This window comes from Carassius gibelio, chromosome A10, assembly GCF_023724105.1.
Source record: "Carassius gibelio isolate Cgi1373 ecotype wild population from Czech Republic chromosome A10, carGib1.2-hapl.c, whole genome shotgun sequence".
Classification (NCBI taxonomy): domain Eukaryota; kingdom Metazoa; phylum Chordata; class Actinopteri; order Cypriniformes; family Cyprinidae; genus Carassius; species Carassius gibelio.
Window position 1 is genome coordinate 16,650,657 of NC_068380.1, and position 22,933 is coordinate 16,673,589.

At 38.9% G+C, this 22,933-nt stretch overlaps 1 pseudogene; it reads left to right on the forward strand.

Moving 5' to 3' along the window:
• LOC128020659 (uncharacterized) overlaps positions 1-22,933 on the forward strand; it is a 28,818-nt pseudogene that overhangs the window by 1,083 nt on the left and 4,802 nt on the right.

Genomic DNA, 22,933 nt, shown 5'->3' on the forward strand with positions numbered 1-22,933 from the left:
GTTGTTGGGCTTTTGTTAAATGTGAGCCAAAATCATCACAATTAAAAGAACCAAAAACTTAAACTACTTCAGTCTGTGTGCATTTAATTTAATACATGAGTTTCACAATTTGAGTTGAATTAATGAAATAAATTAACTTTTCCACAACATTCTAATTTATTGAGATGCACCTGTGTATGTTCAAAAAAACTCAAATGTAAACACACCGTTATTCGTCTGTTTGTCTGATTACTCTAGAAATCGCTTCTCACTGCCCTGGAGAGCACCTGATGGTGGTATGGTGATGTCCAGATGTCGAGTGAATCGTTGTTGTCTTTCCCTCTAGCAGTAAGAGTCCTGATAAAGCGGGGAAACAGCAGGTTAATTCAGCAGCTGTGCGCAAAAGAGATGCTGACAGTGATGGTCCAGATGAGCTGGTGCTTGAGAAAAGACAGAAGCTGGAAACCGTGTCAGCTGAGGAGATCGAGTAAGATTTCTTTACTTCTGTTTACATGCTGCTTCTGATGAATGTCTGAAATACTTCTTAGTGTGCTTGTACAGGTGGATTGATTGATTGGTTTTATAGATTAATCCGCACCAATAGTTGCTTTTCGAAACTGCCAGTTATTGGCATTAATCTCTCTCTCTGTATATATATATATATATATATATATTCATTTTGTTTTGGAGGGTTTTATGCTTGAAATGGGAGAAGCCTGTTTTACTGTTTTTCAGTTGAACTTTTTGAAGCTATAAGAAACATAATAGCATGGTAAAATATACACATTTTATTAAATTAAAATAATAAATTTGTTGGTAATTGACAGACATTTTTATTTACAAAATATTTAATTATACATTTTTCATAATTAAAAAAATTATGTGTGTGTATATTCATTCGGCAGGAAGGATTTACAATCCACAAGAACACCCTGTTTCAGTTTTTCGGAAAAATAAAATGGTAAAATATAATTTAAAAAGGTCAGTTTTTTATTTTTATTTAAGGGGGGAGGGGGGGTGAAATGCTCGTTTTCACTCAATATCCTGTTAATCTTGAGTACCTATAGAGTAGTACTGCATCCTTCATAACTCCAAAAAGTCTTTAGTTTTATTGTAGTCATAAGAGAAAGATAGTCAGTACCGTTTTTTCCCGGAAAAACACGAGCGTCTGGAGGCGTGACGTGTGGGCGGAGCTAAAGAATCACGAGCGCGAGTAGGCTTTTGCGTTGAAAGCGTTTGGAAGCTGTGACATTACTGTGAGGAAAAAAAACATCCAAAACAAACCATGGCTAACAGTCAGATTCAGCATATATTTATAATCCAGAATCAGATCCAGAGGCTGAAATTGAACGAGAGCAGCAGCAGCAAGGACGTCTCTGTGTGGTATGTACTGAAACTGTATATATATGCTTGGAAAATGACTAAGTTCCACTTTATGTCGTCTTTTTTTTTTTTTTTTTTAAGCTGTACATGTGGAAAATGCAGTTTGATGACAACATCGCATGTTGTTTACTTGATGTTCTTACGCGTCGATTGCTAAATTAACAACACAGAGATATTTGAAGCAGTTTTACTCACCGCCTGCGGTTTCAACACACGATCGTGACCCTTTTTCATTGGGACTGCATTATCCTTAAGAAATAAACGACGTGCAAATCCGGCGTCAAACTGGGCCTTGTTTGTAAAACAAGCATCTTCGAAATGCAGGGAACAAACAAAAACACTTGCACAACTCCGTTGATGCTCTGTAAAAATAAACTCCATCCACTGTTCCCTTAATGCTGTTTTTTTTTGGTAATCTGTGCAGGGTTGTCTTGCCCTGGCAACCAAAAACACACTTCTTTTGTGGCATTTCGCTCTCGCTCTGATCAGTGAAGTCTGTTGTGCTCTCTGTGCTCTGCTATACGGGAGCGCGCACTCTTCCGGCAGAAGTGCCTCAGGACCCATATAAGGAAATTCTGCTCCATCTAACGTCACACAGAGCCATACTCGAAAAAAACTTTCCGAAACTTGTGACAAACCGGAAGGAGTATTTTTGGAACAAAAGTTGTTAATGATGCATTTAAATGCCTATCAGTTGTGTCTGTCTTCTGTATTTCTATCAAGAAATCAAAGTGAATTAGTTAGTTTGACTCATTAGTGTTGCCAGATCTTGCAACAAAAAAACCTGCAAATAAGATCAAGCCCATAATAAACCTAAATCCAAACTTGTGATCTAGGAAATACTTCTACTTCTAATGACTCTATAAACTGAATAGTTTTAAGAGACGAGTCTAAACAACAAGACCAAAGACGCTTAAAAAGTGTTGCTTCTATTAGGTGGACATGGCAACCCTTAGCACGCTCTGACAAGCAGCCTTTCAAACATGGACAAAACTCAGTGGATCTGTTTGTTTGCTTTAATTTGACTTTATGTCAATAACAGAAGGTACCAAACACTGAAGATGCTATGGTTACAACGATTTTGTTCAGCTGTCATTGTGTCTTTCTGGTCACATGACCTGCAGAGTGTGGCGTGGTCTGGGAGGAAACCATCATCCTGCTGCCAGACAAGCTCTACAGCTCTACAGTTTGCTGAGTGGATCTGTCACCTCCACAAACAGGTGGATCATCACCTTAGCACCCACTCCGAACACTTCAGCGATCACCTAACAACAGCCTAGAATGCCTTCGCAAATGCTCAGAAGACTCTAGCAACCACTACCTTTACCAACGTCCAGTCAGAAGTTCAGAACACCCCGAGTGCTCTATCAACACCTCGGCACAACCTCCTGTCCCGTGTTGTTATCATTGTTAACTTAAACTTGATTTTGGGAATTGAAGCTAAATGTAAACATAAGATTAAAAATGTTGAAATAAGTTTAAGTTTAAATACCAAAATGACTAAATAGTACAAATAAATGACAGCTATATCGATATATAAAAACAGAAACTAATGATCAAATGCACATGACATTGTTAAAATGAAAATTGAAGATATGTATACATGTATTATTACCTATAGTAGTATATAAATAGTAATACTATGTGCAGCAGTGTTGTCTAAAGTAAATCCATTCAGTTTAAGGTACATCTGATGTCACGGCTTAATGCATCCATAATAGTTGCTTGTGTTTACTTGCAGCCCTGCCACGTGGTGTACACAGACTAGCGCCCCACTCCACTGCAGCTCTACATCTTTCCAGCAGGAGGAGACGGACTCCACCTTGTGGTGGATGAGAACGTGAGTGGCTGAATGCTTTGGAGAGCTGCATTAACGCCTTTATTCCGTCATCAGAAATGAAAGTTATGCACGCTCGTATGATCTCGGGTGTGTGCCGTCCTCTGTGTTACTGAATGGAATTTGTGTTCTATTATCTGTCATGGGTGTGGTATTGAGCTGTCATTTCAAGAGTGGTACGTCTAGATGTGTGTGTGTGTGTGTGTGTGTTGCATAACTTCAAAGCCACAAGCAGCAACAAGCTTACCATTGCTGTTATATAATCATATTTTTGTTTATCCTTGACAGGGAGAGTTCAGAGAAGACCATTTTAACACTGCAATGCAGGTCCTGAGGGATGCGGGGGATACGGGGGGCAGTGTTGGAGGCAAATGGGACCCCAAAGGTGGAACCAAAGGTTAGTATTCAACAGTCAACATCGTAATAAATCAGAAATAACAGTGATTTCAAAGGAGAAAAGTTGTTAACTCCAGCAACTGACACCCACTTTCAAGATCCAATCGATTTCTGAGGATTAAAAGTAAATTTGACCTAGCATTTTGTTCTTTTAATTTAATATCCTGTTTTACATAAATTATATCATTTTAAGTCATCTGATATTATTCATGTTCATTTTAGGGTTGTATTGTGTATTTTTGTGCAGTGAGGGGCCCAAACCCTCAATTCGGACACCAGTTCAGATAAATAGTTAACCTCACATGAACTCCCATTGATTTGCTGTGAATCTTGCATATTGATTATATGGCACTGTTTACACCAAATATTAACATCTGTTTTGCGTCATCTGGTCACAAATAGCCAGCTGAGACAGATTGTTGTTGACAGCTTGTGCTTAAATAAACCACACAAAACAATCTGAAACATTACTCCCAAACTTCATCTCAACTCACCACAAATATGATGTTCTGAGCATAACCCTCATCATTCCAATGAATCTGAAGTTCAGCTTGATTAAAGTTAAATTAACTTCCTGTCACTGCAATTTGAGGTTATGCTGGAACTGAAGTTCAGCTTGATTTAAAATGAACTTCCTCTTCTGGTCAGGCGTATCAACAAATCACAGTGGGTGTTTAAAAAAAACAACAACACACAAAAGCATTTTCAATTAAATGTATTTTAAAGGGGGGGGTGAAATGCTATTTCATGCATACTGAGTTTTTTACATTGTTAAAGAGTTGGATTACCATTCTAAACTCGGACAACGTTTCAAAAATTAAGTTGTACGTTAGAAGGAGTATTTCTGTTCCAAAAATACTCCTTCTGGTTTGTCACAAGTTTCGGAAAGTTTTTTTCGAGTATGGCTCTGTGTGACGTTAGATGGAGCGGAATTTCCTTATATGGGTCCTGACGCACTTCTGCCGGAAGAGCGCGCGCTCCCGTATAGCAGAGCACAGAGAGCACAACAGACATTCACTGATCAGAGCGAGAGCGTCGAAGTGTGTTTTTGGTTGCCAGGGCAAGACAACCCTGCACAGATTACCAAAAAAACAGCATTAAGGGACCAGTGGATGGAGTTTATTTTTACAGAGCATCAACGGAGTTGTGCAAGTGTTTTTGTTTGTTCCCTGCATTTCGAAGATGCTTGTTTTACAAACAAGGCCCAGTTTGACGCCGGATTTGCATATCGTTTATTTCTTAAGGATGATGCAGTTGCAACGAAAAAGGGTCACGATCGTGTGTTGGAACCGCAGGCGGTGAGTAAAACTGCTTCAAATATCTCTGTGTTGTTAATTTAGCTATCGGCGCATAAGCACATCAAGTAAACAACATGCGATGTTGTCATCAAACTGCACTTTCCACATGTACAGCTTAAAAAAAAAAAAAAAAAAGACGACAAAGTGGAACTTAGTCATTTTTCAAAACCGCTAAGCAAATATATACAGTTTCAATACATACCATATAGAGACGTTGCTGCTGATGCTGCTCTTGTTAAATTTCAGCCTCTGGATCTTTGTCACAGCTTCCAAACGCTCTCAACACAAAAGCTTACTCGCGCTTGTGATTCTTTAGCTCCGCCCACCGTCACGCCTCCAGGCGCTCGTGCTTTTCCGGGAAAAATCAGTACAGACTATCTTTCTCTTATGAATATAATAAAACTAAAGACTTTTTGGAGTTATGAAGGATGCAGTACTATTCTATAGGTACTCAAGATTAACAGGATATTGAGTGAAAACGAGCATTTCACCCACCCTTTAAATGTAACATGAATTTATAAGCAGTACTTAAATGAATATTCCTTTTGAGATCACATTTAACTGTTAATAAACTATTAGTGTTCAGTGTCACACATTCATTCTTTTATTTTTGGCACTTTCCACTTCTGATCGTATTGCCTGATGGATATTATTATTAAGTGTTGGGAACATGCAGGCTGATGTATTTCAGAATTGTTTGTTGGTTTTTCCCTCGATTTGTTTTTTCGCTCAGGTCCATCCAATGTCTTTAAGATTGTAAAGATGATCATGGAAAGGAACTTCCAGCCGGTGATCATCTTTAGCTTCAGTAAGAAAGAATGAGAGGCTTACGCACTACAGGTGTCCAAACTGGATTTCAACACAGGTATTAATGATATAATAATTAATAATGCTTCTTGCTTAGACTATTCCTGTTGTTCTTACTTAATTTAAGGTTCTAGATTGATATCTTTCAGTCACAGCTTCAAGGACTGATTCTTAGGTTCAGGATTAATGTCATTTTTGATCTTTGAAGAAATATTTCTTTGTTTTTCATTTTCAGAACTAGAAGGTTATCTCACTCTTATTGCTCAAATATGGGAGCAATGACGATTTATCTCTCCTATTAATTACAAAGAAAGAATGCATATCATGTCCAAAAAAGTCCGTAAAAGAAATGAGCTCAGCTTTGGGCTGCTTTTTGGAGAATTTTTCATTTCTGAAACGGTTACCGGGAGTTCTTTATCGAGTACTCATTTGTTTGAAACAGAAGCCAAACACATGAACGTGGCCCTGTTGACGTGTCGGGTCTTCTGTTCTCTCTTGTGGGAAAATGGACAGCATGCACAACTTTTAACAATCTTCAAAAGGGTCACCACTTCCCATACTGCTTCGATTTGCAAGACCTTAGTGGATTTAGTTTTTAAGGTGACTGATGTGATGCACATAGATGTGTTGCGTGTTTTGAAATAGCGTGGACTTAAGACTTGAAGTCTTTGGGCTTTGATGGTGTATGGGTGAGCACTTCGGCCTGCACTAGCAGTCATCCGCACAGCTGTTACTGTTTTGCGAGTCTTGCTTGAGGTGGGGAGAGGGTTTTCATTGGCTCTGTCGGAGCACATGTCATCATAAGAGCTGTCCAGCTCAAGTGTGATTTTATAGAGGGTTTCCAGAACATTTTCATCATTTCCAGCATGCGCAAGTGAAGTTGCGTTTCTAATCTTTTGAGGAGTTGTTTATGCAGAGATATTGTGGTCTGAAGTAATGTTGTGGCCATGTTGGGATATTCAGACGCTTGTATTGGTCTACATGTAGGTTCTCAACTCTGCTGTTTTGTTGACGTAACAGAAAAAATAATGCTAAATGCAAACAATAAAATGCACCTGACCGTATGGTCATGCATAAAACAGCTAAATAATCATAGGAGGAGAATGATGTCAAAAATGTCCAGGTGTCATGTGGTGCAACCAGTGTGCAGAAACGATAGGAAATAAAGAGGAGCCCTGTAGACCCTCATGAGCTCATTCAGTCTCTTAAAATATCAGACAGTTTGACCTTGTTAATTTGTGACTTGGAAAAGTTAAGTCATTTGGTACAACTTCCCAAAAATCTATTATTTGTGAAGTAATAAATACAAAAATTTTTAAAAATTCACGAAATTAGTTTAAAAATGCTTTTGATAAATTATGTGTTGAAGGGCTCGACATTATTGCTTTTCCGATTGTCCGGGACAAGTGGATTTTGTAAAGGGGCAAGTGAAAGAGAATTGTACTTGCCCGACTGGACAAGTAACCTGATCAAAATTTTAATAACAAACAAATACTAGGGCAGCACCGAAACTTCGGCAAGAATGATTCAGATTATATTACTTTCAGTGTAAACCGGAGACTAATAATAACGGATGATGTATTGACAGTATTGACTCGAGGTCTCGTCAGTTGAGGCGTGTGCATCCGGTCTGACTCGCAGAGAAATCAACACTATCCACCTTTTTCCTCAACGCGGAAGTAAGCCTATGGGTGAGACTTCAGTTTCATTAGCCGTGAGGAGAATAACAACGTGCAGTAAACAGTAAAAAAAAAAAGTTTGCAGTACAAACCAGTGTGTTCTTAATTAAGATAACAGATTAAAATATGATAGGACCCATTAATTGTCAATATCAAGCAGCAAAATTAACTGTTTTGTACAGCTAAAAATAGAAGACCGGAAGCTTTACCCATAGAATTTACAAATGGCGGTGCCCATTTTTACATCAGGAGAAAGGTGGATAATCACAGCAGAAACAAACATACTGCGGTAGAAAAAAAATATAAATATTCTATATAAAATATTCAACATTACACGAGCAGGAGTGTTTTCCTGACTTTCAACTCGATTGCAAATGTGATATTGATTTTATACAACTTTAGTTAAATAAACAAGTAATATTAACTGACATTTTAGACACATTATGGATCGTTTTTGCTCCATTTCGGTAAAGAAAAATAGTTCTACAACACATAACAGTCTTTCGTTACTAAATGATTCATTTTTGAATGAGTCAATGATTCAGTGAGCCATTTATAAAAACAGCCATTTCTAAAGAATCGGTTGATTCAACGGTTTACTCATTAAAGGGATAGTTCACCCAAAAATCAAAATTATGTCTTTAATAACTCACCTTCATGTCGTTCCAAACCCGTGAGACCTCTGTTTATCTTCGGAACACAGTTTAAGATATTTTAGATTTAGTCCGAGAGCTCTCAGTCCCTCCATTGAAGCTGTGTGTACGGTATACTGTCCATGTCCAGAAAAGTAAGAAAAACATCATCAAAGTAGTCCATGTGACATCAGAGGGTCAGTTAGAATTTGTTGAAGCATCGAAAATACATTTTGGTCCAAAAATAACAAAAAATATGACTTTATTCAGCATTGTCTTCTCTTCCGTGTCTGTTGTGAGAGAGAGTTCAAAACAAAGCAGTCTGTCATATCCAGTTCGCGCACAAATCATTCGATGTAACCGGATCTTCAGTTCTGCCGCACATGCACCTCGCACAGCCTCTCTTCAATTCTGCCGCACATGCACCTCGCACAGCCACTCTTCAGTTCTGCCGCACATGCACCTCGCACAGCCACTCTTCAGTTCTGCCGCACATGCACCTCGCACAGCCTCTCTTCAGTTCTGCCGCACATGCACCTCGCACAGCCTCTCTTCAGTTCTGCCGCACATGCACCTCGCACAGCCGCTCTTCAGTTCTGCCGCGCACATGCACCTCGCACAGCCTCTCTTCAGTTCTGCCGCACATGCACCTCGCACAGCCTCTCTTCAGTTCTGCCGCACATGCACCTCGCACAGCCGCTCTTCAGTTCTGCCGCACATGCACCTCGCACAGCCGCTCTTCAGTTCTGCCGCACATGCACCTCGCACAGCCTCTCTTCAGTTCTGCCGCACATGCACCTCGCACAGCCTCTCTTCAGTTCTGCCGCACATGCACCTCGCACAGCCGCTCTTCAGTTCTGCCGCACATGCACCTCGCACAGCCGCTCTTCAGTTCTGCCGCACATGCACCTCGCACAGCCGCTCTTCAGTTCTGCCGCACATGCACCTCGCACAGCCGCTCTTCAGTTCTGCCGCACATGCACCTCGCACAGCCGCTCTTCAGTTCTGCCGCACATGCACCTCGCACAGCCTCTCTTCAGTTCTGCCGCACATGCACCTCGCACAGCCTCTCTTCAGTTCTGCCGCACATGCACCTCGCACAGCCGCTCTTCAGTTCTGCCGCACATGCACCTCGCACATCCACTCTTCAGTTCTGCCGCACATGCACCTCGCACAGCCGCTCTTCAGTTCTGCCGCACATGCACCTCGCACAGCCGCTCTTCAGTTCTGCCGCACATGCACCTCGCACAGCCGCTCTTCAGTTCTGCCGCACATGCACCTCGCACAGCCGCTCTTCAGTTCTGCCGCACATGCACCTCGCACAGCCTCTCTTCAGTTCTGCCGCACATGCACCTCGCACAGCCGCTCTTCAGTTCTGCCGCACATGCACCTCGCACAGCCGCTCTTCAGTTCTGCCGCACATGCACCTCGCACATCCGCTCTTCAGTTCTGCCGCACATGCACCTCGCACAGCCGCTCTTCAGTTCTGCCGCACATGCACCTCGCACAGCCGCTCTTCAGTTCTGCCGCACATGCACCTCGCACATCCGCTCTTCAGTTCTGCCGCACATGCACCTCGCACAGCCGCTCTTCAGTTCTGCCGCACATGCACCTCGCACAGCCGCTCTTCAGTTCTGCCGCACATGCACCTCGCACAGCCGCTCTTCAGTTCTGCCGCACATGCACCTCGCACAGCCTCTCTTCAGTTCTGCCGCACATGCACCTCGCACAGCCGCTCTTCAGTTCTGCCGCACATGCACCTCGCACAGCCGCTCTTCAGTTCTGCCGCACATGCACCTCGCACAGCCGCTCTTCAGTTCTGCCGCACATGCACCTCGCACAGCCGCTCTTCAGTTCTGCCGCACATGCACCTCGCACAGCCGCTCTTCAGTTCTGCCGCACATGCACCTCGCACAGCCGCTCTTCAGTTCTGCCGCACATGCACCTCGCACAGCCGCTCTTCAGTTCTGCCGCACATGCACCTCGCACAGCCGCTCTTCAGTTCTGCCGCACATGCACCTTGCACAGCCGCTCTTCAGTTCTCTCAGTATTCACATCACTTGCTCACCAATGGATCTTCTACAGTGAGTGGGTGCCGTCAAAATGAGAATCCAAACAGCTAATAAAAATATCTCAGTAATCCACAAATAATCTACACCAATCCAGTCATTAATATGTTTTTAACTTCAAACTCCTGCTTCTTTCTAAAATATGAGTCCTCTCTCCATAATGTTACTTTCTCCATAATCCAGAGAGATATGCACAGGTCAAGCACAGCTTACAAGTGAAAACAGTTCAGTTCTAAACAAATATGTGGGCAGATTTTGTCACCGTTTAAAGTTAAAATGCCTTGATTTGTTTCTTACCAACATGCTGCTTTACAACAAGCTAACTTCCACAGCCCATGCTTTCCTTTAAAATAAATTATGAAAATGTTTCAAGTCTTTTAACAGCAGCACAGGGACACTGTGAAATGCAAGTCATTGTCCAGTGGGATGTATTTTAACAAGCCAGATATATTAATAAGAATTGACATTTTTGGGTGACATTTAGTAGTAAATTACACCAAACACAAAATTGCTTATAAATCTATTTTCATGTAGTTGAATACCCTAAAATGTTTTTCACATGTACCACGTTAAGCTTTAAATATGTTAAAGGGTTTACCATTATTAACATCCAAATTTGTGAGGTTTACTCTTTTAGCAAAATATTCACTTAAACTTGTAAGCGGTTGCTTCGTTAATTGAACGTCGCTTGCACAAACCACAGTAAAGCAGGCAGAACGTGTTAAACTTGTTTGAGGTGTCTGGCTGTTTTAGCAAATCCCAAAATGGTTTCAAGAGGCTCGTAAAACGTTGCACTCTCTCTTTGGGTTCTCCTGTTACTCCTCCACTTCTACATCTCAACAGTGCCATCATCCATTCCCACATTGCAGGACAGCAGTGTTTGGCTCGTATTCATGCAGTAGAGGTGCTGGTCTCAGATCACGCTGCTCTGTCAGTGTGAAGAGAAACCGATCCTCCATCAGAACTCCTGCTGTTGGAGGACGAGCGATTACAGGACTAGTTCAGATATGCTGTTTGTGTAAATGTTGCCTTTATGAGGAACAGCCCATCCTTCAACTTGACCCTTCGTTCTCAATGACTTATGCTTCTGACCCAGATTTGTCTTTGTGTCTATTTCTACTTCCCTGATACACAAATTATTCCATCTTGTTTTTGAAAAATATGTAATTTCTGAAAATTATTATTATCTAATTAATTTTTAATATCGAAGTTATGTAATTAATAAGTCATAATAACATTTTATTAGTACTAGTAATAGTGATTTTAAATGTATTCTAATTATTATAGCTGGATATATGTAGATAAAATGTAACCACATGACGTTAACCACTACATTCATTAATCTGCTTTTTTTAATGGAATATGTAATTTTTCCGATCCATATATTCTCATTTAGATTCATTAATTGTTTGTAAAGGTGTATATTATTATAAAATGAAATAAAGAAAATAAAAAGCATCCTATTTTGGAGAAAGGAGAATGTCCAAGCTGCTCTTTTCCACAGATTGAAAGCACGGGAGGCCCGAAACAACACAGCTGTGAATTACCATTATCTCTCATTGTATGGTTGAGATCGGCTCAGACTGTTTTGTGTTCCAAACAAGGAAGTAAGTGCGAGTAAACCGAGACTGACGTTTCATTTTTAGGTGACCCATTGCTTGAAAATGTTGTACTTTTTGTTCATGGTCTTGGTGTTAATAGGGTTTAAGCTGGTCTTGATTAGCTACACTATGCTAATCTGCCTGAGCTGTGATTAAACGCAGTGCTAACGTGACCTGGAAGAGTCCTGAAGCAGTGTGTGATTAATTGGGATCGTTTCCCAACAGGTGGAGCATGTTCTGCCGTTGCTGAAGAGAGGAATTGGTATTCATCATGGCTGCTTGCTCCCGATCCCGAAAGAGACCATTGAGATCCTGTTCTCTGAGGGGCTGATAAAGGTGAGACCCTTCAAGTGACTGGAAGCACCATTGTGTAATTGTTGGATGAACACGGAGTCATTCATAATTGACAACCTATTTCAAGTTTTGCTTTGTTTTGATTGGTGTTGGGGTTTTTTTTCGGTATTGTTTGGTTTGGTTTGATTTTAATACATTCACTCTCCTTTGGTTTTTATTTTTGTTTTGTTCATTTTTATTCTCTCACCCTCATTCCGGTATAAATTGATTTAAGGTAAATGAGGAATGAAGCAGTCAAGCTCCAATAATGACACTGAAAACCATTACAGGGTGTCCGCGGGGTTTTAAAAAGTATTAAAAAGTGATAAATCAAAATGGTCAAATTTAAGGCCATTAAAAGTGTTAAATGTGGTCTCAGAGGTATTATTTTTTTCCAAATTAGGTATTATTTTTTCCAGACTATCAGGTGTCTTATTCTGATTGAAATTCTATCTGCGTTCGTGTTAGTTCGTTTATATGGGCTTTAGCATATCTGGGCACATAATCAAAGATCTTCCGTCTCCGTCTCATGCTGACGTCATATTCAGTGGTCGTTCGGCATCATCTCAGAACACTGCGCGCTCAACAGAAGTGGCTGGCTTACGTTTTATTTTAGACTTGCTTCAAGGCATATCTTCAATGACTGGACAACCATCGTCGTCTTCTTGGACAAATGCAAGTTTTCTAATAGCTGGGTTAACGACCGGTAGTACCGAGGTCCCGTTCAAACCCGGTTCTTGACGCATACAACGCTATGATTTCCGCGAAGCAGAAAACGAGTACGGAATCTCAAAATCCAGTCATGTAAATGAAACTTACATTTTAATATGGACAGTCATGGAATTTGTGAAAGCATAAATTAATCAAATCAAATCTCCATATGGACCAGTATCTGTAAATGTTAAGCCGCAAAAGTTGTTTGAAATATGAATCTGTGTTCTGCGCGTCTCTGTGTGAATTAATGAAAGACAGAGACGTGCAGGTTTATTTACTACATAGACTGAAGCGCATGACGCTTGCATTAATTTCAGCATCTGTTGTCTTCTCCTGTCAAAATAATCGAGTTAATTTAGAATTATTCATATTCACTTTCGAAAAAGCAGAAGACATACCGGTTTCTCCGGTAGTGGGCGGAGCTAATGGGCAAATAGAAATTTCAAAATGACAAATATGCATTCATTAGGCCTAAAAGAAAATTTTTACATAAGGGCATTGTGCTAGAAATATTACTATTATTTAGTAAAACGTATGTGATACTGCTACCACTGTTGCAAAAAAATAAAAAAACTTTATTTAAAAAAAAAATAAATCTCAATATTTCTCCCATGTTTTAATTTTAATAGCAAATCCCCTTTATTTACCAAACATAAAATGTGTTTAAATTTGATAAATTAAAAGACAAATTAAATTTGGGTGAAACTTGTTTACTGTTTTTCATAATTATATAACTTGTAGAAAAACTTTAAACACAATTCTAAATAAGTATAAAGAATGGCATTGGTTTTATTTTTAGTGCTAAAAAGTTATTTTTTTTTTTATTACCAAATTTTTGTGTTTTGCTTTGTTACCGAAATTGGTACCGAGAACCGTGGATTTTCACTGGTATCGGTACCGAATACTGAAATATTGGTACCGTGACAACACTAACAGGCAGGCTTATTGTTCAGTCTATCCATTTTCTCCATTGCACATTTTATGGTATTTGTTTTATTTTTATTTACTAAGTGAAATAAATGTGCAATATGCTGTCAACATCAGTCTCTAAATCTATTATTTTTTGTATGTTATATATGTCAAAATCTGTGTAAATAATAGAAAGGTCGCTGATTAACACTTGCAATTCAGTGTCGTGATGGTTTTAAAAAATATTCTGAAGGTAGTGAAAAAGGAATTAAAAAGTAGTAAATTTAACTTAAGGATTGCTGTATATACCCTGCATTAAATATAGTCCATACAACTCATGATCTATAGTCCAAGTCTTCTGACGTCGCATGTCAGCTTTGTGTGAGGAACATGAAAATAAAGTCATTATTTACTCTGCAGAAGCTCCATCAAAAATGCTATTTTAATGTTATTTGATGGCAAATGGGGTTTTGCTTATTTTGTGTTTAGATATCATTGGCATCCAAAGTTAATTCACTTTATATTTTTGTGTTCCCCACCCAAAATGATCGCATGACTTTGTGTGTGTGTATATAAATACAGTATAGATGAGTTTGCATTATAATTTGCGGTGATAAAATACTTCGTTTATACTGACTACCTAAGAGCGTCCAGGTGATTCTTAAAGTTGTTTTGTGTTTCATGGAAGAAAAAGTCATAAGTAATAATAAAAAGTTTCTTGTTTTTGGGTGAACTGCCACTTTAAGACACCTCACTAAGATCTATGCCAAAGTTTTCAACATCTATCTTTCTGTCCTTGTTTAGGCCTTGTTTACAACAGAAACGTTTGCCATGGGAATCAACATGCCTGCAAGAACCGTGCTTTTCACCAGTGCACGCAAATTTGACGGCAAAGACTTCCACTGGGTAAACCACGAAAGTTATCCTCTGTCCTGCTTCTCACAGTAATCACTAATCAATTTTCCAAATGCATTTCCTTGCCTCTTCGTCCACCGCTGCACAGAGAGGACACGGGGTCGAGGAACAGTGCCGTCCAAGCTGCCACGTATTGTTTGCGTGAGTGTGAGGCAATGACTGAAGCTGTTGTGAATAAAAGAGGCCCTTGGGTTTTAGACTTCGGCAGAGAGCGAGTGAGCGATGGAAGCTGCCATCAAAAACGTTTTGTAAGAAACATCTGGTATCCATGAGTCTGCCAGAAAACACACACTCGAGGTTTTGGTTAACTGTTCGCAGGCACTGAACCCCTCTCTGGGACGTTTAGCAGTTAATAGAAGATGAAACTGATCTGGGGTCAGCGGTGGGTTGCTGTAATATAGCAGAGGAGGGTTAGGAGGGGTTATCAGGCAAAAACAATGTCTGCCAAACGAATGTGCTGATACGTTACATGGTGCCAGATTGATGTATCAGAGCCGTACCAGTAAGGAGCTTTCAGATGGAAACCTTATAGTTCGGGCAACTGCAGTGTTTCCCCAGAGCAAAGTCTATTAAACATCATCAACAGAGCGCCCAAAGTCCTGATCAATGGAAAACATGAAAATCAATACAGGGAGAAATGTAGCAGATGAAGTATACACTTGATGGTCAAAAGTTTAGGCTCTGTAAGATTGAAAAAAATAAAATAAAAATTCAGAAAGGATGTATTAAATCATCATCATTATCAGAAATGATAGTAAACGCTTGTTGCAAAACAATTCTAGTTCAAATATGCCTTTCTTTTGAACTTTGTATTCATGAGTCAGCAAAAGGGTATCACAGTTTTCACAGAAATATGAAGCAGCAAATCGGCATATTTGAATGATCTCTGGAGGATCATGGGACATTGAAAACTGGAAAACTTCTAATTATATTATACTAATACTATTTTAATGTATTTTTGATCAAACTGCAGTCAGAAGACATATTTTAAAAACTTTTATTTTAAAATGTAGGGCAAGTGACTTGAAATAGATTTAGTGTGAAATAAAATAATCTCTTGTTTAATAAAAAAAAAAAAAAAACGTATCCCTGGTCATTTTAGCGTTTCATAGCCATATGTTTCATTAACTACAAGATTTGTATAAAAAAAAAAAAACTTTGTTCTTTTACAGTTGGTTTACTGTAAATAACTAAATTTTACTATTAACTGCATACATTGCCTTGTTCAGTATAATTTGATTTTATAGATAATGTTCAAAAATAGTTTAATAGTGTAAAATTATGCATACGATACTGCTAAATAAAAAGAAAATCTGTATATGCTAAGGTATGTTTAACCAATAAACATGTTTTTTTTTTCTTTTTTTCCTCAAACCCTGCACATTAGATCACCTCTGGAGAGTATATCCAGATGTCAGGACGTGCTGACAGAAGAGGAATGGACGAGAGGGGAATAGTCATATTCATGGTGGATGAGAAGATGAGCCCAGCGGTGGCAAACAGTTACTGAAGGTAACACACTGTAATGAAAATGATGACTGATTAAAATTTTGCGTGAGCTGCACGAGTAAAGCATTTCTCCAGACGTTTTTGTTCAGGTGACAGCCAACACACTGACGCAAAAAACCGTCTGATCCTAAACCCATTATCCCCGTCGAAGCCTTGGCACCCTCTGTAAGGGGCTGTTATTACAGCACTCTTTCACATGAAGTCCATTAGTGCTGTTGGTCTCACACTCCTGCCTGCCAAGATTCGTCCCTGTGGACTCCCGATCCCTCCTCTGAAGCATCCCATCTCTGCTTGGGTCCTTTAAAGTATTGCTCAATGCTTCCTGACTGAATTCGAATTGTATTTCATCATGGTTCTGCTTTAAAGTTTCCAGGAGAATACTAGGAAAGCAGTCTCATTAAAATGAATAGACTAGTAGCGCCTTCTCAGTTTTAATGGGTGTCATTGGATTGTGTTGGATTCATGATTTATTCAGTAGCATCTTTTATTCTTGTAGGGTTCTGCGGATCCTCTGGACAGTGCGTTTCACCTGACCTACAACCGATTCCAGCACTACAGAGCCGTGCCTGGTGTTGTGGAGAGTAAGAACTGTCTTGATTCAAAGCAATGTTTCTCATAGTTACAGTTCTGTAATCGTTTATTCACCATTGTGTAGTCATCTGTGGAAGAGAGCAGCAGGAGCATTCTTCAGAATGTCATCTTTTTCGTTTCACCAAAAAGCCTGTTAGTCGTGGGTTTAGAATAACACAACTTTTGGTTAAAACTAGCTTTGCTTGTACATGTGAGTGAGTGGGTTGTCACAGCTTTCAGAACAACTTGGAAATTATTATTTTTTCATTCTTTTCTTCATTTCTGTTTGTGTGATTGCCACATAGATGAAAAAGCTTGAGGAGGAGTATAATGCAATACGAATGCCTAATGAAGAGAGCGTGGTGACCTACTACAAGATCCGTCAGCAGCTGGCCAAACTAGCCACAGAAATCGAGGAGTTTATTCACAAGCCTAGATATTGCCTGCCCTTCCTGCAGCCGGGCAGACTGGTCAGGGTACATGTCCATACTCTTAATGTTTCATCCAATTCAAAATAGCAAGTTGTAGTGGTCACAGACTTGGTCTTGTTGGTTTGTTAAGACGCTGAATATGCTAAACACTCTTTGGGTTTTTCATATCCAGGTGAAAAAAGAAGATCTGGATTTCTGTTGGGGTTTAGTCGTCAATTTCCATAAGAAGAAAAATGTCAAGGTATTGCCGTATGCTCGTACTGCCCAACTCAAATACAAGAGGTCATTTATCACGAGGAATCAAATTTGACTTGATCTTATGAGATGGATGTTCCTGTTTAAACATTGTGACTTTGAGAACTAGTGATTGGCAAGTGAGGAAATAGTTTTTTTATGAAACTAAGCTGCAAAAATGACAGCTTTCTGACATCAGTCATGATGACACATACATCAACACATCAACGCTTTTCTCTTAAATGGCCAACAGCAACAAAAAAAACAAAAACTGAAATACTTTATTTATAAACATCATAGACAGAGTTTTTGGTGGTGAAAAACAGTGTAATGTCTGTGTTGTAGTAGTCTGGAGGTGGTGATGCTGCCCCATTGTTTGTGGTGGAGGTTCTGCTTCACTGCTGCAAAGACAGTGTGAAAAATACAGCCACGGAGGCAGCCAAACCGGCAGCCCAGGAGAAAAGGGCGAGATGCAGGTGAGAGAGTGACTCAGAAACGTGACCCTGAAACGCCACACCAGATTAGATTTTATGTAGAAACAAAGCTTACCTCAACCATGTACAGGAAGCCACCAAAGTAGAAAGATCAGAGACCAGGGGCCGGATTCACGAAAATCTTCTCAAGAAATTAAGACATTTCTTAAGATAAATTCCACAAAGTTCGTAAGAATGTTCTTAAGTGCAATTCTTAAGTTCTTCTCAAATATATTCTTAAGAACATCTTAATTTTTTTTATTAAGAATTAAATAACAGCCGTTATCTGAATGAATACGTCGCGCAGCTAAACTCACTCTTTTGTCTTTTTGCGCTTCCGGTAGATTACCCTAATAATCATAAGCACGCTCCATAGGCTGTATATTTTCATTGCGACTTTGACTGGTGCTCGGCTTCACGTTTTTAATGTGTCCTGTTTTTGAACAGTTACTTTTAAAACAGTCTGTCTCAAGCTGCAGTGATAGGTTTCATTCATTTTTGTGCCGTGTTTTGTGCTCTCATCTGAGTGAACGCTTCCGGTATGTGAGTCATTGCTTTTACAGCAAATGCATCATGCACATTCTTAATTCTTAATAAGATTATGTATTTATAACCTCAAATTAATGGCATAAAGCTCCCTATCTTGTTTTAGAGTTGCTAATGAGTTTTGAAGTCAGCAAAAAGCATCATCACACACAAGCTAATCATGAGCGATCATGTTTATATTAACAGTAATTGCTGTGCCATCAGAAAACTCGTGCACATCCCTAGTCCTCCTACATTATGTATTATATGTAGATGTTGTTGTAATGCTTAATACTTAAGCTGTTAACTTTTTTAATGTGGCTGACACTCCCTCTGAGTTAAAACTGAAGTGGACTAAAAGATGAACACCGAAGATGAACTGAAGATGGACACCGAGCCGAGCCAGATGACGAACAAAACATTGACTCGTTCTCGAGTCAAGAACCGTTTCTGTTTCTGCATTACTCCGGGATATTGGTTTGTTTGAACTCAGAGGGAGTGTCAGCCACATTAAAAAGGTTAACAGCTTAAGTCATTTGTGGATTAATGCGTATTAGAGATACGAACCGTTTAAAACGATTCAGTTCGATTTGGTGAACTGGTTCAAAAAGATCCGGTTACATCGAATGATTCGTTTGAGAACCGGATATGACAGACTGCTTTGTTTTGAACTCTCTCTCACAACAGACACGGAAGAGAAGACAATGCTGAATAAAGTCGTCGTTTTTGCTATTTTTGGACCAAAATGTATTTTCGATGCTTCAAAAAATTCTAACGGTCCCTCTGATGTCACATGGACTACTTTGATGATGTTTTAAAATATTAATAATGTAAAGTGTTAATTATATATACATATATATATTATTTAATAAGTCGGGAGTTGACGTTCTCTTCATTTGTGCTCATAATACAATAATAATAAAAATTCTGATGACATTTCTCAAATGACAACATTAATAAGTGTCGTAATTTAATTAACACAATTCTCAAAATGATGGTTTAAATATTATGCAGTATGACTCAAATATGACAGCTAAAATTCCCTTTTAGTCCATCAAAACATGACAAAAAATAAAATAAAAAAAACGGGTAAAGACTAGTCTTACAAGTTTATCATCTATTTTTTTCTTTAAGAATGGATCATTACTTTTTGAGTCAATCACATAAAAACATAGGAGTCTTTCTAATCTAAACTAATCTAATCTGAAAAATAAGACTCATTACCCTTTAGCTAATTGTTAGTTGGTCTGACTAGTTCTTAAGACAGTCTCAACATAGTGGCTAAATTTATTCAGCTGGCCCCGGGGTTTGTGTAGATCTTAAACCTTCTTAATGGGCGCTTCCGCAAATTACATTTGATTACTTTAATTTCTTTACTTAAAAACTAATGCTAGACCTCCCTAAAAAAAAATCACTGTTTACTTTATCTGTATCTTTACTCTGTTGTATTTATTTGTGCTGTTACTCATAGTTAGAAATTTTTTTTTTTTAAGTATAATTTTTCTATAAACATAGCACATACCGAACTGTACCTACACCGTGACTCTAAAACCGTGAAGTAAACCGAACCGTGAAAAAGTTGAACCGTTCCTCCCATAGTTTTACAGTATGTTTACACAGTGTTTTAAATCATGGTGGGTGAGGGCGTTTTCGAGTGTTTCTGGCCAGTCAATGTCTACTTGAGCTGGTTAGACCATGCTCTGGAATAGGAGCTAATTTGATTCTCAGAAAAGTCAGTCCAGTACTAAAATTGCTCCAGTTCTGGTGGTGCGAAAACGCCCGAAAGTGCGTAGTTCCACAATTAGTCCAGGTACTTTGAAAGGCTCTATTAGTGCAGGGTGAATGGGTGCTCAAATCGGATCACAAACAATCATCTGCCACCAAAGTCGCTCACATTGTGCAACGGCTTTAAGGGGATAAGTGTTTTTGTTTTAATACGTTCCCTGCAGACGTTGTGCGTGGTTTATATATTTGTTGTTGAGTGGGCATGTTATGGAATGAAATGGTCAGATGCATTATGGGGACTTGGGGACATCTCTCCAAACCAGATAAGACCTTTGGTTAGATCAACCCTGTCTTATAAAGATCTATAGGGATTAACCCAGAACTAACCCTTCAAAGCAGCCAAGAGATACTAGACATTGCCTAATTCAGACAAGATGGGCTTCCAAAGTATAAAATGTTTAATAAAAAATTTTATTGTGAATAAATTAGTTTTTTTAAGCTTTAATGTTTAAAATACTGTAAAAATACTATGATACTTAAAATATATACTGTTTTAATTATATTACTTATGAAATATTTAAAATATACTTTTTGTAATTATTTGCGCACACATATATTTTTTGAAATTATTATTTCTAATATTAATTTTATACTTATTCTTTAATACTTAAATATCATAAAAAAAACTGTAATTCTGGACATTTACTGTGTATTTTACATTGCTCATAATTATATCATTTATCTTATTTTGCTTTATATTTAAAATATTAGTAACACTTTACAATAAGGTTCACTCATGCCCTAGTTTGCATGAATGTAGGTCATGACATTTAGAGCACACATTAGCTTTAGTAATATACATCACAGCATGATTATTTAATGCTGAAGTATGTATTGTTGATCGTTGGATGTGGTTTTTGGAATACTGAGAGATTCTTGCCTTTTTTATTGAAAACAATTCGGCTCTTCTCAGTGTCCTGTTTTCAGTCTGTGTCTGAATCACTTTAGAAAGATCTCAGATAAGCCTTAAAGTGGATAATGGCATTAGAGCCACTCAGACGATGAGTCTTGTAACGGCTGAATCAGCTGCAGCATAGCGGACCAACACCATTAACCTTTCTGATTCAACTTTTAGTGAAATTATTTAATTTTAGCTAGCTAGTTTTGACATAATTTAGTCAGATATATAATCCTCTCTGTCAGTACAGGTCAGTGGTGTCATTCTGAATAATGCATTTGTCATTACTCCAGTTAAAGAAATGATACAAATATATAGCACACCACTGATAATGGGACTAAGCAGTTCTGAAGAAGTTCTGAATAAATGCAGCATTTATAATTTTTGACTAGTACTGAATTGCCGGTGCTGTTATACAATAAGACTAGTTACGTTTTTTCTTTTAAAGAAAGAGTAGTAATTTCTCATGAATCCACTCTAAATTACTTTAAGGATGATGAATGATCTTGAGTAAAAACAGTACTGTGCAGTTTATTATTCCTAGATTAGACTACTTTTTGCCATATTTTTTGCTCTTTAGACAGATGGTGGAGATCTGCATACACTGGCGTTGTAAGATGTTTTGACAGTGTAAATTCAGTGCGTTAATACATTACACTTACGTGTTTACACATGTCATTTGTTTGTGTGTCTTTTCTCACTGTCAGTGTGCTTGTGTGATTCAGATCGCAGGCGACATTAAAACAGCGAAGCGTGAGCTAAAGAAAGCACGTACCGAGCTGCAGATAGATGAGCTGAAGTGCAGGAAGCGTGTGATACGGCGCCTGGGATTCGCCACTTCCTCTGACGTCATCGAGATGAAAGGCCGTGTGGCCTGTGAGATCAGCAGGTTGGTTACCAAAAAAAAAAAACAATAATAAGCACGAAGGTCGTTCTCTTAGATTTTGCGTTCATGACTCTTGTCCTTGTTCTATAGAATTCTAGGTCACAGACATGCATCAAACCGGGTTCCCACGCTTTTTGAGAGCGCTTGAAAGTACTTGAATATCAGACACATGGATTCAAGGCCTGGAAAGTACAAGATATTGTATGATATAGAAACAATATGATCATTTTTAGCCGTATTGCCAAATGGTATGTTTGGGTGAGACTATCTGTTATGATTAATAGCATTTTACTTACACTTTTTGGTGGCACAGGTGTTATATTCTTCACCTTAGTGGCCATTTTCTGTGCAAACAGACCATTTGTTGACCCAGTGTTATGTCTGACCGTTGTGACATTTGTCGCACATGCTGTTTGAGATGCGTGTGGATTGTGATTGTCAAAGTTAAGCTGTTTCTTCTCTTTAGTCAACTGTCAGTTTAGAGCCATTAAACCTTACCCCCTTAAAGATTAAAAACAGACACTTTCACAATCCAAAGTCATAAAAATATGGATGTTAAAAGAATGGGGGTGGAAAGAGTGGTTTGGACAAAACTAAAACAAATGCGGTTTTCAAACTATTAGAGATTTAGCTTGTAGAAATAGAGAGATGATGATTGAAATAACTAGTTTCATCTGTTTATGGTCACCAACGATGTCAATAATTCTGCATCATTACCAGAAAATACTGGTTGCACTTTTGTTCAGAAGTCGGAAAACATTTTTAAGTTATTTGACGTCATCCGTGATGACTTTAATGTTCACAACTTAAAAGCCTCTTCCATGAAGCCTGCCAGATCTTATTCACATGGTTTAGAGATGTGCAATCTTGTATGTTCAGTTGTGTGTTGTTTTATTAGCTTCTCTCCATCCACAGGCTAACGAGATGCCCAAACTGACCGGACCGCTGCGACAGATGCAGGTAATGTGTTTGGGAGGAAGACTTACTCAGCCACCTTGAAATTCTTCACATTACAGGTTCACGATCACACGCACAGTTTACCAAACAACACTTAAACTGCTGCCTCTGTT